The sequence below is a fragment of the Lissotriton helveticus genome, chromosome 7, assembly GCF_964261635.1.
Source record: "Lissotriton helveticus chromosome 7, aLisHel1.1, whole genome shotgun sequence".
Lineage (NCBI taxonomy): Eukaryota > Metazoa > Chordata > Amphibia > Caudata > Salamandridae > Lissotriton > Lissotriton helveticus.
Window position 1 is genome coordinate 1,813,590,425 of NC_136068.1, and position 19,785 is coordinate 1,813,610,209.

The window sequence follows — 19,785 nt, forward strand, 5'->3', positions numbered from 1 at the left end:
GTGAATTAACATCAGCAGCGCTTCTTTTGGGTTGGTTACTCAAGGCGCATCTAAGAATGGTGAAGAATCTTTTAAAACCGGCAACTTGAAAGAAAAGAATCGGTATCTGCTTTGTTTTCTCCGTTTAGCCCTGTTCGGTTTCGGCGTTGGGGAGGCGCTTGTAAGTGAATCTATAAGTGCTTGACTTTTAGTGCAGTGAATGCATTAGTACATAGTGCTCAATGCTTTATTATTATCTATACTACTATTATAAAGGAAGAAATTTAAACCTTTGAGGCGGGTAAACTCGGGAACCACAGCGCCAATCCACACACCCGATACATCGTCGAAATTGTCAGGGTGTGCAGATGGACATAGGCTATATAAATTTAAAAAATATACGTTATTTAAAAAATTTACGAGAAAAAAAAGTAGTCCCATGAAAGTAGCGCCGGCCGCGACGTGCGTGCTGACATCAGGAGCGCGGGGAGGAGCGACGTCCAGGAGCGCTAGGAGGAGCGGTGGACATGAGCGCGGGGAGGAGCGGCGGACATGAGCGTGGGAAGGAGCAGCGGACAGGAGGGGAGGAGCGGGGAGGAGCGGCGGACAGGCGGGGAGGAGAGGGAAGGATCGGCGAGGAGCGGCGGACCGGTGAACTCAGGAGCGCGGGGAGGTGCGGCGGATGAGGTAAGGCTCCGGGGGACCCACGGACAATGTCGGGGCGGGCGGGGGCCCTGAAGCCAAGGTCGGAACGGGCTGCTACTCCGGGGGACCCACGGACAATGTCGGGGCGGGCAGGGGCCGGGGCGGGCGGGGGCCCTGAAGCCTGACAAGGTCGGGATGGGCTGCTAGTTAAATAATAAATTTATTCTTCAGACATCTCATATTTTAACAGAGCTTCTAAAAGGAGTTCATCTGCTATTTCGACATCATATTGCTGGTTTGCCATTTCAGAATTTGTCTTCCAAAAATTCTACATCATCAAGTGCTTGTGCAAAATCAGCATCTGAGCTTTCATCTTCAAAATCACAGCTGATATATGCAGTACTGATGTCCTGTACTTCAGTCTCACTGTCTGATAGAGGTAGATTTTGTTCTTCAATGAAATTGTTGCTCATTTTCATTGTGTCTTCTGTATTATTCTGCTATCTTTCCATAACTAATCTGTTATGTTGTAGGTGCTTGCACAAAAACATAAACACTTCACTTTATCAGTTTTCTTAATACGTAATTCAAAACTAGCTTTATCATCTATTTTGGCCCCCCAAAAATATTATGTAAATATCATTGCCTAATAACATTCCAACAGTAGAATTTTAGTACTTTATAAGGGTATATAAATATAATTACTTTTAAAGATATCCTGTTCTTAAGTTTTCATAAAATTTGAAACCAGTCACTCCTTATGACTATAGAAAATGACTCAGGCTGTTATAGTAAAATGCAGAACTAAAAAATGTAGATCATGTCTACTCACCTTACCCGTTCCAAACTAGTAAATGTGTTTTAGTAAAATGCAATGGATACTGTTGGTTGTCCAGAATAACATTGTTTATCTGTGTGTATTTAGGTACCATTATCACACTAGTTTTTGAATACTTCATTTGTTTTCACACACATCAATCCTTAAAGACCTAACCAGTATTCACCTTTAACATAATTAGAAACTAGTCATTGCTTATATAAGTCAAAAGTACTCACAGCAACAGGTATAGAACACCGCTTCAACACAAAGTATTGTGTATGATGAGGACATATTTACATAGAGAAGAAAAGCTACACACAGTAACTTATCCTGTCCTTCTAAACATAAAAGAGTATTTGAAAACACTTACTGTGACACATTTTATGTTGAGCAATTTGGTCTCTTTTAATCCTAAAACTCCCTAGTCTCTACTAGCCAAGCATGTCTTTCTATTCAATACCATACTGGTGCATTGCAGAAAGCTGTTTTGAAGCCATGTTCCATTTTATACATCTCTGTAATAAAACGTCGTGGCACTTTTTCAATATATGTTCAAAGATAGTAGGTCCCCAGAGAAACTCAGTATGAATATTACCTTTCTCATATATCTTTAAAAGATACAAACCATCTTTGCACAGATATGTACTCCATCCTTCTCTTGTTTCTTCAGGTGTGTAGAAGCACAGCACACTCTCCATTTTTTATAGTTACTTATACTTACCTTAAAAATAATAAAAAAGTGTATATTATAAAATTAGCATCTGTGAAAGACAAGAACAAATACAGTTACAATATATATTTTACAACACAGAATAATTTGTAAAACATTTCATTTGCCTTTTGTTGCTGCTCTCAGAATAAATTGAATTTCCCTAGAAACAGTGAGTTCTATTGTACTCATCACTTAACAGCGGACAAAAAAAAAAGGCAATCGATAAGATTATCTTAAAAAAAGCATTCAACATTCTCAACACAATCTAAAGAATAGAAATAAAACATATGTTAAATGTTTTTTTCTTAGAGCAATTTCTTACATAAATATGAGATATCTCAAACAATCATAAATTAAAAAACATCATAATTAATTTTCATACACGTTAAATAATGTGATTTACAAATATATGCTGACAAAATATACAACAATAAGTCCTTAATTGTTTTAGATACTTTACCTCATGGCCAAATAGTATGTGTCAAATCCTTTGTTTGGAAGTTGTTCAATAGTAATTCTAAGCATCTGCCTCCCAGCCTTCTGATCCGAAACCACCAACATCATTTGCGGCGTCCCCCAGGGCTCATCCCTCAGCCCGACGCTATTCAACATCTCTATGGCCACCCTCACACAAGTGGCACGGCATCACAACCTCAACATCATCTCCTACGCCGACGACACCCAGCTTATCCTCTCCCTCACTAAGGAGCCACACACCGCACCCTCACACAAGTGGCCCGCCATCACGACCTCTACATCATCTCCTACGCTGACGACACCCAGCTCATCCTCTCCATCATCAAGGAGCCACACTCCGCCAAAACCAATCTCCACGAGGGAATGAAGACAATCGCCGACTGCATAAGGAGAAGCTGTCTAAAGCTGAACTTGGACAAGACGGAATAACTCATCCTCAGACCCACCCCCTCAGCCTGAGATGACTCCTGGTAGCAAACTACACTGGGAACAGTACCAACACACACCGACCATGCACAAAACTTAGGATTCATCCTCAATTCCTCCCTCTCCATGTGTAAGCAAGTCAACACCATCTCCTCCTCCTGCTACAACACCCCCCGCATGCTCTGCAGGATTTACAAGTGGATCCCGACCGAAAGAAGAAGAACAGTGACACAGGCCCTCATCAACAGCAGACTGGACTATGGCAATGTACTCTATACAGCAATCCCAGCCAAACACCTACAACGACTACAACAAATCCAAAACACCTCCACCCGACCGATCATCAATGTCCCCTGCCACACCCACATAACCGATGTTGCTGAGGCGCTTCACTAGGATGCGGTGGCCGACAGTGTCGAACGCCGCAGAGAGGTCCAGGAGGATGAGGGCCGCTGTTTCCCCGTTGTCGATCAGGGTTCTGATGTCGTCGGTGGCTGCGATTAGGGCGGTCTCGGTGCTGTGGTTGGCCCGGAACCCGGACTGCGAGGGGTCGAGGGATCCGTTTGTCTCGAGGAAGGCGGCAAGCTGTCTGTTGACGGTCTTCTCGATGACTTTGGCCGGAAAAGGAAGGAGCAAGATGGGGCGGTAGTTCTTGAGGTCGGTGGGGTCCGCCGTTGGTTTCTTCAGGAGGGCGGTCAGCTCGGCGTGCTTCCAGCTCTCCGGGAAGGTGGCGGTGTGGAGGGAGGAGTTGATGATGTAACTGAGCTTGTGGTTTGATTAAAAAAAAGTTGTGTTAACTCCTCAGCATGAGAAGCTGGATGTTTCCATCTGGCTGTCGACTTCGACCTTGAAAGCAGAGTCAACCAAATGAGTCATATAAGAGCGCTATTGTCTCAAAAAGAGGTCGCTCTTACATCTGCTAGAGAAACATTTGTCCTTCATGTAGCAAACACCCGCACGGAAGTGTATGCTTTGTTAAATACAGACGTGGCGTGGAATTTTAAGGAGTTAATTTAGACTATCTTTAATGTGTCCTCGAGTAGGGGGTTAGTTTACTTTTTTTAAATTATAAGAATTGGTCTTGTGACTTCTGTAGAAAGTATATTTGGTGTCTTGTCTGTGTTTTTTCATTGCATTTTTGCAGCATCTTTGGTGAATTGTGCTTAATGGTCACATTAGTTGCCAGTGTGCTTGTATTAATTTGTTCACTTAAAAATGGATGCACATCTTGCAGCAGACGACAATCTTTCTCGGTTGTTGCTGCTCCGCAACCGAAAGCTTAGTTACTATGGCGCGCTGCCTCTTGCAACGTTGAGTGCAGCTTATGGATTATCGTTTCGATTATCCTTTTTCACATGCGTTCAGCCTGTCTTCCATTGCCTGAGTTGTGATTTCGACTGGACCCTGTATTTGTGTCTCTGCAGTTTGGTGTCTCCCAACGCGGAATATGACCAGTTGATGAGTCCTTTAGAGGTTCATGACATTCTCTGTTCTGGAGGCGGTATTATGGCCTTAGCAGCGAAACATGGAATAATGGGAAGTTGGAATGTTTTTGCAGCAGTGCTTGAGTTATTGGCACGCAGTTACATTGAAGATGACCCGAGGTTTCCTCCGATGGTGACAGAGGCCCTGGTCGTTGAGGAACATGTATGTTCATTCCCTCTATTGAATTGGATGGCTGAAATGTTTTCAGATGAGAACAATGACTTCCTGTTGGAGGCTGTTGCTACATGCTGTCCTTACACGCTCTTGGATTAAGACCCTTTGATTTTTCTGCGTATTCTTTATTTTTTACGATTCAAAAAGGGGGTGGTGATGGACAGAGTATCTGAGTTAATCAGAACACTCCTACCCAGTCAACAGATCAGGGCTTGATCCATCACCGTTTTTTAGCTCACTGCACCATCCCAGTTAAGAACCTGGCTATATGCAAATTAGTCTGTCCCTGGCCCAGTGCATCATGGGAACAGGGCAGACCAAACTATCAAGCCAATTCTTTACTGGAAAGGAAACAAGCTTCCGGGGACCGGTTTCTGGCATTACAGCCGTCTTTGGCCCGGCTTGCTTGAATCCTGATGGTGCAGTGAGCAAGGGACTCATGTCTGAGCATACCCTTCCACACTTGTAGTGGCCAAAACGATTCAAAAAGGGGGTGGTGATGGACAGAGTATCTGAGTTAATCAGAACACTCCTACCCAGTCAACAGATCAGGGCTTGATCCATCACCGTTTTTTAGCTCACTGCACCATCCCAGTTCAGAACCTGGCTATATGCAAATTAGTCTGTCCCTGGCCCAGTGCATCATGGGAACAGGGCAGGCCAAACTACCAAGCCAATTCTTTACTGGAAAGGAAACAAGCTTCCGGGGACCGGTTTCTGGCATTACAGCCGCCTTCGGCCCAGCTTGCTTCAATCCTGATGGTGCAGTGAGCAAGGGACTCATGTCTGAGCATACCCTTCCACACTTGTAGTGGCCAAAACGATTCAAAAAGGGAGTGGTGATGGACAGAGTATCTGAGTTAATCAGAACACTCCTACCCAGTCAACAGATCAGGGCTTGATCCATCACCGTTTTTAGCTCACTGCACCATCCCAGTTCAGAACCTGGCTATATGCAAATTAGTCTGTCCCTGGCCCAGTGCATCATGGGAACAGGGCAGACCAAACTACCAAGCCAATTCTTTACTGGAAAGGAAACAAGCTTCCGGGGACCGGTTTCTGGCATTACAGCCGTCTTTGGCCCGGCTTGCTTGAATCCTGATGGTGCAGTGAGCAAGGGACTCATGTCTGAGCATACCCTTCCACACTTGTAGTGGCCAAAACGATTCAAAAAGGGGGTGGTGATGGACAGAGTATCTGAGTTAATCAGAACACTCCTACCCAGTCAACAGATCAGGGCTTGATCCATCACCGTTTTTTAGCTCACTGCACCATCCCAGTTCAGAACCTGGCTATATGCAAATTAGTCTGTCCCTGGCCCAGTGCATCATGGGAACAGGGCAGACCAAACTACCAAGCCAATTCTTTACTGGAAAGGAAACAAGCTTCCGGGGACCGGTTTCTGGCATTACAGCCGCCTTCGGCCCGGCTTGCTTGAATCCTGATGGTGCAGTGAGCAAGGGACTCATGTCTGAGCATACCCTTCCACACTTGTAGTGGCCAAAACGATTCAAAAAGGGAGTGGTGATGGACAGAGTATCTGAGTTAATCAGAACACTCCTACCCAGTCAACAGATCAGGGCTTGATCCATCACCGTTTTTTAGCTCACTGCACCATCCCAGTTCAGAACCTGGCTATATGCAAATTTGTCTGTCCCTGGCCCAGTGCATCATGGGAACAGGGCAGACCAAACTACCAAGCCAATTCTTTACTGGAAAGGAAACAAGCTTCCGGGGACCGGTTTCTGGCATTACAGCCGTCTTCGGCCCGGCTTGCTTGAATCCTGATGGTGCAGTGAGCAAGGGACTCATGTCTGAGCATACCCTTCCACACTTGTAGTGGCCAAAACGATTAAAAAAGGGGTGGTGATGGACAGAGTATCTGAGTTAATCAGAACACTCCTACCCAGTCAACAGATCAGGGCTTGATCCATCACCGTTTTTTAGCTCACTGCACCATCCCAGTTCAGAACCTGGCTGTATGCAAATTAGTCTGTCCCTGGCCCAGTGCATCATGTCCATCACCACCCCCTTTTTTGAAATTATTTTGGCCACCATAAGTGTGGAAGGGTATGGTCAGATGTGAGTCCCTTGCTCACTGCACCATCAGGATTCAAGCAAGCCGGGCCGAAGACGGCTGTAATGCCAGAAACCGGTCCCCGGAAGCTTGTTTCCTTTCCAGTAAAGAATTGGCTTGGTAGTTTGGTCTGCCCTGTTCCCATGATGCACTGGGCCAGGGACAGACTAATTTGCATGTAGCCAGGTTCTGAACTGGGATGGTGCAGTGAGCTAAAAAACGGTGATGGATCAAGCCCTGATCTGTTGACTGGGTAGGAGTGTTCTGATTAACTCAGATACTCTGTCCGGTATACACCTGTTACAACGCAATTTTTACTCCGCACTACCACTACAACGCGACCATTACTCCGCATACCATTACAACGCATTGCGCTGGGGGGCGCTCTAGGATAGGGAATAAGTTTAATTTTCTATCCAACACCTTCCCTAGTGTCCACGGGGACTGGAGTTGGAATAGAAAATGATACTTACCACTATCCAGCACCTCTAAGCGCTATGCGTTGTAACGGTATTCGTTGTAAATACCGCGTTGTAATGGTATGCGGAGTAAAAGTATGTGTTGTAACGTCATACATCCACTCTGTCCATCACCACCCCCTTTTTTGAAATTATTTTGGCCACCATAAGTGTGGAAGGGTATGCTCAGATGTGAGTCCCTTGCTCACTGCACCATCAGGATTCAAGCAAGCCGGGCCGAAGACGGCTGTAATGCCAGAAACCGGTCCCCGGAAGCTTGTTTCCTTTCCAGTAAAGAATTGGCTTGGTAGTTTGGTCTGCCCTGTTCCCATGATGCACTGGGCCAGGGACAGACTAATTTGCATGTAGCCAGGTTCTGAACTGGGATGGTGCAGTGAGCTAAAAAACGGTGATGGATCAAGCCCTGATCTGTTGACTGGGTAGGAGTGTTCTGATTAACTCAGATACTCTGTCCATCACCACCCCCTTTTTTGAAATTATTTTGGCCACCATAAGTGTGGAAGGGTATGCTCAGATGTGAGTCCCTTGCTCACTGCACCATCAGGATTCAAGCAAGCCGGGCCGAAGACGGCTGTAATGCCAGAAACCGGTCCCCGGAAGCTTGTTTCCTTTCCAGTAAAGAATTGGCTTGGTAGTTTGGTCTGCCCTGTTCCCATGATGCACTGGCCCAGGGACAGACTAATTTGCATGTAGCCAGGTTCTGAACTGGGATGGTGCAGTGAGCTAAAAAACGGTGATGGATCAAGCCCTGATCTGTTGACTGGATAGGAGTGTTCTTATTAACTCAGATACTCTGTCCATCACCACCCCCTTTTTTGAAATTATTTTGGCCACCATAAGTGTGGAAGGATATGCTCAGATGTGAGTCCCTTGCTCACTGCACCATCAGGATTCAAGCAAGCCGGGCCGAAGACGGATGTAATGCCAGAAACCGGTCCCCGGAAGCTTGTTTCCTTTCCAGTAAAGAATTGGCTTGGTAGTTTGGTCTGCCCTGTTACCATGATGCACTGGGCCAGGGACAGACTAATTTGCATGTAGCCACGTTCTGAACTGGGATGGTGCAGTGAGCTAAAAAACGGTGATGGATCAAGCCCTGATCTGTTGACTGGGTAGGAGTGTTCTGATTAACTCAGATACTCTGTCCATCACCACCCCCTTTTTTGAAATTCTTTACTGTTTAGCTACTGCTTTCTATCACAGAGCGAATAACTTTTTTTTGGAAATGTGAACTTGACTTTGGTTTTTAGTCTTGGAGTGTGCGTTTCTAAGTGGCACACATTTATATCACGTGCTTTGATGAAGAAAGGTTGTCTTGGGACTGAGACTTTCAGTCACACCCTGTTAAGTTAGCATGGGCTTATTAGAAGCTTACACGCTATTTTTGCTTTCCTGCTCTGCTTTGCACGTGACACATACTTGTGATATTGTTTAGGCATGCCCATGTACTACCTCTGGTCGTGGGCTTTCGTTTAATACCCGGGTGCATTCTGGGAGCTGTAGTACTGGTTCCCTCCAGTTGCGCCTTTTGCAATGACACAACCCCACAAAAATGGCTTTCAAAAGGAAAATACTAGAATGCTGCCCTGCCAAGTTTCCCTGGTCCATGCATGATGTGCTACCTCAGTTATGTGGTTTGTTTTGATTCTGGGACTTTTATTAATGTTTATTCAATTATAAAAGAGCACTACAAGTGCCAGATTTTAAGACTATTCTGGGTTGCAGAAACAGATCACACTTGGAGCTGGGAACTTGGCAGCTGTGACTGGCTAACTGCTTAGGTGGCAACAATTTAGTAACATGACCCAGAATTAGATAATTCGAGTCACTTCAAGTTGTATGGGCATTATTCCAGCCAAGCCCGTACCCCAAAATGTATTTGATGGCCGAATCAGCCTCTTGCAAAAAAAATTCCAGCTAAAGGCAAGGTTGAACTGCGCTGTATCTACTGGCTGGCCAGACCCATTACGCTCTACTGTTACCATCATGCCTGTTTGCTGCAGTGCCTGTGAGGTAAAGAATGCGGTATTACATCGGCCGAAGACAGGTCACTCACTGTGCAAGGAATGCTTCTTCTGGGCCTTCGAGGAGGAGGTCCACCAGACCATCATATCTGCCAGCCTCTTCCGTCGTGGAGAGACTGTGGGGATCGGTGCCTCAGGCAGCAAGGACTCCACCGTTCTGGCCCATGTCATGAAGCTGCTGAACGAGCGCCATGACTACAGGCTGAATCTGATACTGCTGTCGGTGGATGAAGGCATCACGGGCTACCGGGATGACTCCCTGGAGACGGTGAAGCGGAACCAGCAGCAGTATGAGTTGCCTCTGAAGATTGTCTCCTATGAGGAGTTGTACGGTTGGACTATGGATGACATTGTTAAACAGGTCGGGATATTGTTTAGAGAAGGCTGAGTATTTTGTTTTATATGAGAATAATTTGGTATGCTAGATTTGTAAAGTGCCTCACTAGTTTTTTGTGTGTATAGTGAGAGCATGGAACATAAAAGTTATCTTGAATACTATGTCTGTACAGAATGATCCTCGGAAGTTCGAGCCAAAATACATATGCTGCTATGTCCACCCTTGATACTTGCACTTTTCATAATGCATTGTGGAGGCAAAGTTACACTCAGTTGGAGAAAATTCATAACTTGATAGTTTGTGGAGCACTGAATGTGATCTATTACTGCTGAGTACCAGAAGTATGGGTCTGACCATGTAATCCTATGAGACTTTCTGTAGTTATAAACTAATCTGCTAGGTAGGGAGAGTGAAATGTAGGTATATTTTAAATTTGTTTACGTTTAGTATTATAGGATGCTTTTTCCGTTTGTATCTCATTGAATAGTAACAATGCTGACAACCTCGTTTGTGATAATATGTTTGGTTGTATTATCTAAGGTACTGTGCATGAGATTTTGGCGTTAGAAATAAACATTTCAAAGTTGCACGTTTCTTTATTTGCATCTTGTATTGGACTGGTGTAAGAGTATAATGAAAGAGTGCTATTGTTATCCAAGTTACTTCATGTAATCTAAGTGGCATGTTCTGGGTTGACTAGTCGTTGGTGTTTTTGTTGTAGGGCAGTGGTTCCCAAACTTTTGACTCCTGAGGACCCCCATAGAGTCACCACTGGAAGATGGGGACCCCCAAGCAATTTATAGGATTTAAATTACAAACATTAAAACCGTAATTCAGAAAAATTAACACATATGTACACACAAAACAAATACTCAAATTATTAATGATTTTAGTGGCATATTTACATGCCCCTATCACCATGGGAAAATCACTTTCTGAGAGTTTTCTGTGGCGATAGGGGCTATGCCTTATTTACAAGGCAACATTAAGCCACTTTACGTGGCTTAACGGTCCCTTGTAAATAAGACTCCCTTTGACACAATGCTTAGCGTGAAAGCGGTGGGAAGTGCGTGTTATGGTGGGCATTTCCTCTGCGACACCCATTGATTTTGACTCTGCCGCCTATTTACAAGAGCAGGGCAAATGGGAAGCATCGCCAAAATTAAGGCCAGGGAAAACCTGATCTTAACTTGGCGAAACAATGAGAAATGCTTCATTTCTCCTCGTTTTTGTAAAACGCCTTGGATTGTTTATGTTCAGCAAAGCGACCCTTCCTGCACATAAACAATCTTTAAAAAAAAGACATTTTGTAACTTCCATGTGAGATGCATTAAGCAGTACACATGACAGTGACAAAATGACATTTCAATATTGTGGGGGACCTTCCTGCACATAAACAATCTTCCTCTATTAAATGTAGCAGCAGTGCAGGGGAAACGCAGGGCTGCAGCATATTCTTGTAAATATGGTGCAGCCTTGCGTGTCTGAAGTAGTAGAGTCTGTTGTGAAGCCAAGGAGGCTGGTCTGGAGAAGCATAAACTTAAGGAGTGCTGGTGTGGAGAAGCACAAACTCGGGATTCAGAACATAACACAGTGGTTAGCATTGACTTTAACAATAAAAATGTAGTTCCACCCAAAGAAACCTTCTTAGAAGCATCAGGATACTGAAAGACTGAAAAAAGCATGTCACTAACTTGTACCTTGCAGTTTGCAAACAGTTGTTTGATGACAGTTTTTTGGTCACTGTCCTAGATTACGATTGTCACTTATGAACTGCAGTGTAACAAAAGAATCTGTGTGACAAAAGCTGTAACCCACTGACCGATGTGTATCAAATACTGTTTTTTAAAATGTATGGTACACTTCTTTGCAGTAGGCATATTAACCCTCTGTGTTACATTAGGTCAGTCACAGCTGTCACTGGACAAAACTCTCATGTCTCTCCAGCAGGGAAATCAATCACTGTTTTGTGACGCACCAGTGCTGTAAAAAATACACCTTGTTGAGTCATATTTACAAAGTGACGCATCTAGGTAGATGCGTCACTTTGTAAACCCCTGCGCCACATTATACCTGCGCCAGCTGTAATGTATGCAAAGGGGGCGTATTGACATAAGGAAGGGTCGTAGAAGTGACACAGTGAAATCTATGAGATTTCACTGCATCACTTTTACGACGCTGTTGCGTCCAAATCTTGCGCCTGCCTCACAGCAGGCGTAAGACTGATGCAGGCCCTTTCACATGGGACTGGCCCCATGTGAAAGGATGCATTGCTGGAGTTTCATCATTTTTTTGACACACTCCAGCAATGCATCACTTTCCTCTAAACACTCTACTTTGTTTTTTTACTCTATTTTTTTACACTGTTTTTCCCCGTGATGCGCTCAGGGTGCGCGTACCGGAGCGGGCACCCGGGAGCACACCCAGCTCTTACCCCGCGAAAATTAAAAAAAATATGAAAAGTTTTTTTGCCCCTCAGGGCCCTTCTAGGCCCACCTCAGAAAACATAGGGGGTCAGGGGGTGTCTACTCTGCCCCCTTTTAATTATTTCCCCATTTAGTTTTCACCTTTTGTGTCTCTGTTCTTCAGAGTCACAAGATGGCGGACTATGCAGACCATTTAGAATGTTTACCCAAGAGCCAATGAGCTTTTGAAATTTACAACCAATTAAAATGTTTCTCTGGTTTTGAATTTGTGTGTGATGAAGTTTCATTGGTTTTCTAATGAGAGGGAAACACGGCCATTTTGTGATAGTACTCTTTGAGGTACATTTGTGAGGAATTTTTGGTGTTCTATTTCTGGTGTGAAATTTACACAGTATTAACTCTTCTACTGCTTTCTAAAAGGTGAGTTGTTAATTTATAAGTGGAATGTAATACTTGATGAAGCTAGTTTAATATTATCTGTTACTAAAAACGCTAAATGAAAGTGATTTTTTTCCTGCAATTTACAGCAAGAAATTTGAAAAGAATATGGATCTCAATGAGGACACCGTTAATATTAATTTTGAAATTTCTGCGACCTTTGTTGAGGCGAGTTTGATTGAGGTCTTAAATGATCCTGTTGATAACACTATCCATGAAGAAGACCTTCTTTTGAGAGGAGACGGAATTGAGGATTTTAATGATGAGACTTTGGATGCTGAATTAATGGAATGTTTGGACTATATTGAGTTCCAGGAATCATGTATGAAGAGTTCTTCTAAATTATGAAAATTCTGAAGAATACATTTATAAATTATAAATTGTTTGAGACATTTTTCTATTATTCTACTTGAAATTTATGAGATAGTAATAAAATGATTGTGATGCCCTACTGTGTTACGGGGAACAAAGTATTATGATCGTTGTTCAAGCATTAGAGAACCACCGCTGCCGTCCCCAGTCCTAATTTGAGTTAGAGAGGAAAGGAAAATGAGTGAGGGAGCAAAAAAAGGGACGAGAGGGGAAGGGAAGTGAAGTAGGGGGATTGACAGAAGGTGAGTGTGTGAGTATACCTAAATTATAGGGAGTGAGCTTGACAGAAGAGGAGTGAGAGACTAAAGAGATGGAGAGAATGAGACTAACAGAGAGAGGATGAGGTAAGGGGAGTGTAGAACTAAGAAGATAGAGGGAGTAAGACAAGGGATTAGTGAAGTGGATTAAGGAGAGTAAGGGAAGGGAAAACAGTGAAAGAGCGAAGGATGGGAAGAGAGAGGAAGGAATGTAAGGGAGAAGGTCTGAAAGAAGATGAGTGTGGGAATATGGCTCAGTAATAGGGAGTGAGCATGATAGAAGAGGAGTGAAAGACTAAGAGGACAGAGAGAATGGGGGTAACACAGATAGAGTGATAACAGGGGAGTGGGTAAGTTAGAGAACAGAGGGATTGACAGAAGCAGTTACTGAACTGCAGAAAGAGGGGTAAGGGAAGGGAAAAGAATGAAGGAGTGAAGGATGGGAAAAGAGAGGAAGGAAAGTAAAGGAGAAGGTCTGAAAGAAGGTGAGTGTAGGAGTATGGCCGAGCTATAGGGAGTGAGCGTGATAGAACAGGAGTGAGAGACTAAGAGGGCAGAGAGAATGAGGCTAACAGAGAGAGAATGAGGGAAGAAGAGTGTACAAATAAGAAGACAGAAGGAGTAAGAGAAGGAGTTAGTACAATGGAATAAGACATTAAGGGAAGAGAAAAGAGTGAAGGAGGTAAGGAAGGAAAGATTGAGGAAGCAAACTAAAGAAGAAGGTCTGACAGAAGGTGAGTGTGGGAGTATAGCTGAGTTATAGGCAGTGAGCGTGACAGAAGAGAATTGAGAGACTAAGGGGATGGAGAGAATAAAGCTAACAGAAAGAGATTGAGGGAAGGGGGGTGTAGAAGTAAGAAGACAGAGGGAGTAAGAGAAGGAATTATTGAAGTGCAGTAAGGAGAGTAAAGGAAGGGAAAAAAATAAAACAAAGAAGTAAGAGAAGAGAGAGGAAAGAAAGTAAAAGAGAAGGCCTCAAAGAAGGTGAGAGTAAATGTGGGGATTCAGAATAAGTGAGGCAAGCGCAATAAGGGAACATAGGTGTGGGAATATCAAAGAAGAATAGTGAGGTTATGGAAAACAGTATAGAGAAAATAATTAATGTACATCAAACTTACTTTATAAGTAATGTCAACTTAGTTTTATATTTTCATTTAAATTTATATCTGTGAAAGACAAAACAAAATAAGTTACAATAGTTATAATATATATTTTACAATACAAGAGACAAAGTAGGAGATTAACAAGGGTAAGGGAGGGTGAGTGAAGGGCAGGGAGGTTGATGAAAAAAGGAAAATAAAGAGAGGATAAAAGCAAGTGAGCTTGAGACAAAGGAAGTGAAGGAGTGAGAATGTTTGAGACATTTTTCTATTATTCTACTTGAAATTTATGAGATAGTAATAAAATGATTGTGATGCCCTACTTTGTTACGGGGAACAAAGTATTATGATCGTTGTTCGAGCATTAGAGAACAACCGCTGCCATCCCCAGTCCTAATTTGAGTTAGAGAGGAAAGGAAAATGAGTGAGGGAGCAAAAAAAGGGACGAGAGGGGAAGGGAAGTGAAGTAGGGGGATTGACAGAAGGTGAGTGTGTGAGTATACCTAAGTTATAGGGAGTGAGCTTGACAGAAGAGGAGTGAGAGACTAAAGAGACGGAGAGAATGAGACTAACAGAGAGACAATGAGGTAAGGGGAGTGTAGAACTAAGAAGATAGAGGGAGTAAGACAAGGGATTAGTGAAGTGGATTAAGGAGAGTAAGGGAAGGGAAAACAGTGAAAGAGCGAAGGATGGGAAGAGAGAGGAAGGAATGTAAGGGAGAAGTTCTGAAAGAAGATGAGTGTGGGAATGTGGCTCAGTAATAGGGAGTGAGCATGATAGAAGAGGAGTGAAAGACTAAGAGGACGGAGAGAATGGGGGTAACACAGAGAGAGTGAGAACAGGGGAGTGGGTAAGTTAGAGAACAGAGGGATTGACAGAAGCAGTTACTGAACTGCAGAAAGAGGGGTAAGGGAAGGGAAAAGAATGAAGGAGTGAAGGATGGGAAAAGAGAGGAAGGAAAGTAAAGGAGAAGGTCTGAAAGAAGGTGAGTGTAGGAGTATGGCCGAGTTATAGGGAGTGAGCGTGATAGAAAAGGAGTGAGAGACTAAGAGGGCAGAGAGAATGAGGCTAACAGAGAGAGAATGAGGGAAGGGGAGTGAACAAATAAGAAGACAGAAGGAGTAAGAGAAGGAGTTAGTACAATGGAATAAGAAATTAAGGGAAGAGAAAAGAGTGAAAGAGGTAAGGAAGGAAAGATTGAGGAAGCAAACTAAAGAAGAAGGTCTGACAGAAGGTGAGTGTGGGAATATAGCTGAGTTATAGGCAGTGAGCGTGACAGAAGAGAATTGAGAGACTAAGGGGATGGAGAGAATAAAGCTAACAGAAAGAGATTGAGGGAAGGGGAGTGTAGAAGTAAGAAGACAGAGGGAGTAAGAGAAGGAATTAATGAAGTGCAGTAAGGAGAGTAAAGGAAGGGAAAAAAATAAAACAAAGAAGTAAGAGAAGAAAGAGGAAAGAAAGTAAAAGAGAAGGCCTCAAAGAAGGTGAGAGTAAATGTGGGGATTCAGAATAAGTGAGGCAAGCGCAATAAGGGAACATAGGTGTGGGAATATCAAAGAAAAATAGTGAGGTTATGGAAAACAGTATAGAGAAAATAAATATTGCAGATCAAACTTACTTTATAAGCAACATCAACTTAGTTATATATTTTCATTTAAATTTATATCTGTGAAAGACATAGTAGTGGTAGAGGTAGTGAAGGAAAGAGTGACAGAAAGGAACTGAGTAAGAGAGCAAAGAAAGGTAAGGAAGGGAGTGTGGGTCAGTTTTAGGGAGTAAGCATGACGGAAGAGGAGTAAGACAGTGAGAGTATTCAGAGACTGAATCTAAGAGACAGGCTGTGAGCGAAAGGGAGTGAGGATGTGAGAGGATAGAGGAAGTGAGAAAAGGAGTGAGTGAAGTGTAATAAGGTGAGTGAGAGAAGGGGAATTATTGAGGGAACAAAGAAAGGAAACAAGGGGAAGGGGAGTAAAGTAGAGTGACTGACAGCTGGAAATTGGTGGATGGGAGAGAGGTAAAGGGCCGTGAAGGAGTGGTTAATGAGAATAAGTGAGGAAAATGGAATAAGGGTAGGGAGGCGAGGGAGAGTCAAAAAAGGCCAGTGAGGGTGAGTTAAGAAGAGTGATAGAGGGTGGAAATAGGTAAGTGAGCATAAGAGAATGGGATAATAATATATATTTAATAATAGAAAATACTAAATAATTTCAACAACATGTTAAATGGTTTATTTTTGCTGTTCTCAGAATATATTGAATTTCACTTAAAACAGTGACTTCAATTGTACTCATCATATAACAGCGGGCAAAAAAAACACAATCAAAATGATTGTGTTTAAAAAACCCATTGAATAATTTCTTAAATAATGTAAAATTTTAAAAACCATATCTAAACTCACTTTTGATCCATCCACTTTTCCACAAGGCCAAATAGTATATGGAAAGTCCTTTTCTATGGAAATTAGTCCAGAGTTTTCTTTATGTCTCATTTACCCGACTTTCTGAAAGAAAAGCTCCAACATCTTTTACATTATGAAACAAGATTTTTACTTCCACCTCTACCTTACTTTTTATAAATAATTTCTATAATACTCACAGCGCACACTATATGATAAACATATTCTATCTCTATGAGAACTACATGTTTTTTATTACCTTCATCACTCTCATTCATAAAGTAATTTTGAAGAGCAAACTAAGTTATATTAACTGCTGCAATCTTCATAGGCCAATTACCTTCCCTAAAATTTCGGTTGTCAGAACACTAGGTAAGAATTGAGTAAGTCAGAAGGCAAACGTTGTTTGAAAGTCAATTGAGTATCATTACAGACCTTCCAACCTTTTTCACATTTTAAATAACATGTGTAATGTCCTGATGTTGTTGAAGGACCATCATGGTAAATAATTGCTGCAGTTGTAAAGGTTCTTCCTGAAATTGATAATTGAGAAGCCACAACATTTTTAATTAATGTTGTCAATTTAGTTCCATCAGGTCTACATCGTTGGAACATTAAAATAACATACTGTCCATATCTTATTAAAAATAAAGTTGATAGCATTTCAGATTTACATTGACTACAGACCATGTTTTGATTTGTTGCTCTAACTAGATTATTAAAAGACACTGATTTGCAGTCTGGTAAAGTCAAATATATAAATCTTTCAGTGTCTACTGTAGTACTACTTGAAAAGGAGCAATTGTCACAGTCATGTTGCCATTTATAAGAAAGGCCAAAAAGATTTTCTACATCTACTCCTTCATCTTGCAAAACAACAAGCATATACATTAGAAATTCCTGACAATCTTGCTGAATATTCTGTGAAAATTGATTTAGACCAGAACATATGTCTAAAACCTTTCGAATTTCAGAAACACTTTGGATTTTTGTTCTATCACTGCTACATTTCTCTAATACAGAATTTAATAAACAACAAAGTGTTTGATCACGATTTTCAGCAATCTGTTCTTTTACAGTTTGGAGAAAAAAAACAACATTACCCACTACATTAGCATAGCAGTTGACACAAGAACTATTTTCAAACTGAAATCCAACAACATCTTTAACTGAATCCATTTCTTTTCTGCTTACAATTACTGTTTCATCTACTTTTTTTCTTTTTGCTACAACTTCACTACAATTTTTCTCATTTCTTCTTTTTCGGCCTACCACACGCTTTTCAAACAGAGGATATTGAGGTAAATTTGGAGCATACTCTCTTCTTAACCTATTATATTCTTTTACACAATTTAGATCTGCATTAATCTTTGTCTCATCAAAATCAATCAAGTACAATCCAGATAAAGTTCAGACTGGAGATAAAGCAACATATGCTATGCCCTCCTTGAACACAGAATTTCCAATATTCACCAAAGCACTATCAACACTTAAACCTTGAGATTTATGAATAGTTACTGCATATGCTAAAGACACAGGACACTGTTTTCTGCGGACATATAAATCTTTCACTAGCAAAAAGCGAGCAGAACAACGACTGATTTGTTGTACTGCTTCAATACCATCAAATAAAATTTTTATAATTTCAATTCCATCTCTATTTCGGTAATTCACAAAATCCACAACATGACCCATTGCTCCATTTACTAAACCTCTTTCCACATGTAAATTACGTCGTAAAATTATACAACAATTTAAAGATGCATACAGAGTCTTTTCCATACCAGCAGTTCTAGATATTGTCTTCTCTAAAGAATCCAATTTCGTTTTCAACTTTTCTGACAAAATAATAGTGGCTCCTTCATGTTCTATTTTATCAATAGCTTCCAGTTTCACAATCTCTTGATTTTCCAACTTTAACATTTTGGTGTTGAAGATTGAACATTCTTGCAGAGTTGGCATCAAGCATATGACAGATTTGTTTTCAGGAATTTTCTTAAAAATATTCTCTGGGAGAATATTTTCCTTTGGAAACAAATTTGAAATTAATCGTCCATGTAAAGCTTCTTTGCCATGCTCAGTTAGTTTTCCAATTCATACATCTTGTAGAATATTTTTATAATCTTAATCCTTTGCCTGTCGCATATTTTGAAGTAGTTCTGCATATTTGAAATTTAGCCATATGTTAACATTTCCAATGCTTCCTAAGCACTTCCTTGTATCTTCATGCATAAGCATTTTAAACACTGGCTGTCCTTTCACTGGAGTTAGTTGCAGTAAATCTCCAAAAACAATGAAATGTTTGCCTCCAAATAACACATCATAGTCTGTTTTAAGAGTTTCTTGCACTCTTAAATGCACAAAAGCAAGCATTACATTTGATACCATGCTTACTTCATCAATGATAAGAAGTTTCATTTTCTTTAGGACTTTTGAAACTTCACAACAAGCTTCTCCAGATAGCTTGTGGTATTGTAATTTGTTATCATGCTCCACTGACAGCATCAATAAGCGGTGTAAAGTAATCCCTTTAATGTTGTGTGCTGCCAACCCAGTTGGAGCAGTAACAACAAAAGAGAGCGATGACTCCGTTGTTTTTTGCAAATATGTTGCAATCGCTTTAATCAGGAAACTTTTCCCAGTTCCTGCTTCTCCACTCACATACAGTCGGATAGGCACAAATGATGTACATGAGCACTCTTTTTTCTATGAGATAAACCATGCTCAATTTGTTGTGCAACTTGGTCATATATTTGTCTCTGCTCAACGTTTAGTTCTTTTTCCAAATGTTCTAAGTCCTGAGCTTGTTCCATGGCTCTTTCAACTTCATCCATGGCAGTGGCAGCTTCATTTTGTATAATTGGTCCTCCTAGTGGATCCTGACTCAATGACGCAGAACTCTGACTGTCTTGAGAACTGTCTCTAGCAATCTCTGCTGCAATTGTAGCTTCTTGCTGTATTTCCTCGTTCAACATTTGCAGATAACTATTTTATTATTCTGCATGCATTTTCGGCTTGCACCAATGTCAAAAATTGCGCAAGAGTCTTGTAAATATGCCCCTCCTTATCTTATATTCCATCTAATTTGATACCATTACTGAAATACTTTATGCATCTCCCCACCATTTACTATGGTTTTCTATCTGGTATTCCTATCCCTCTCCATAC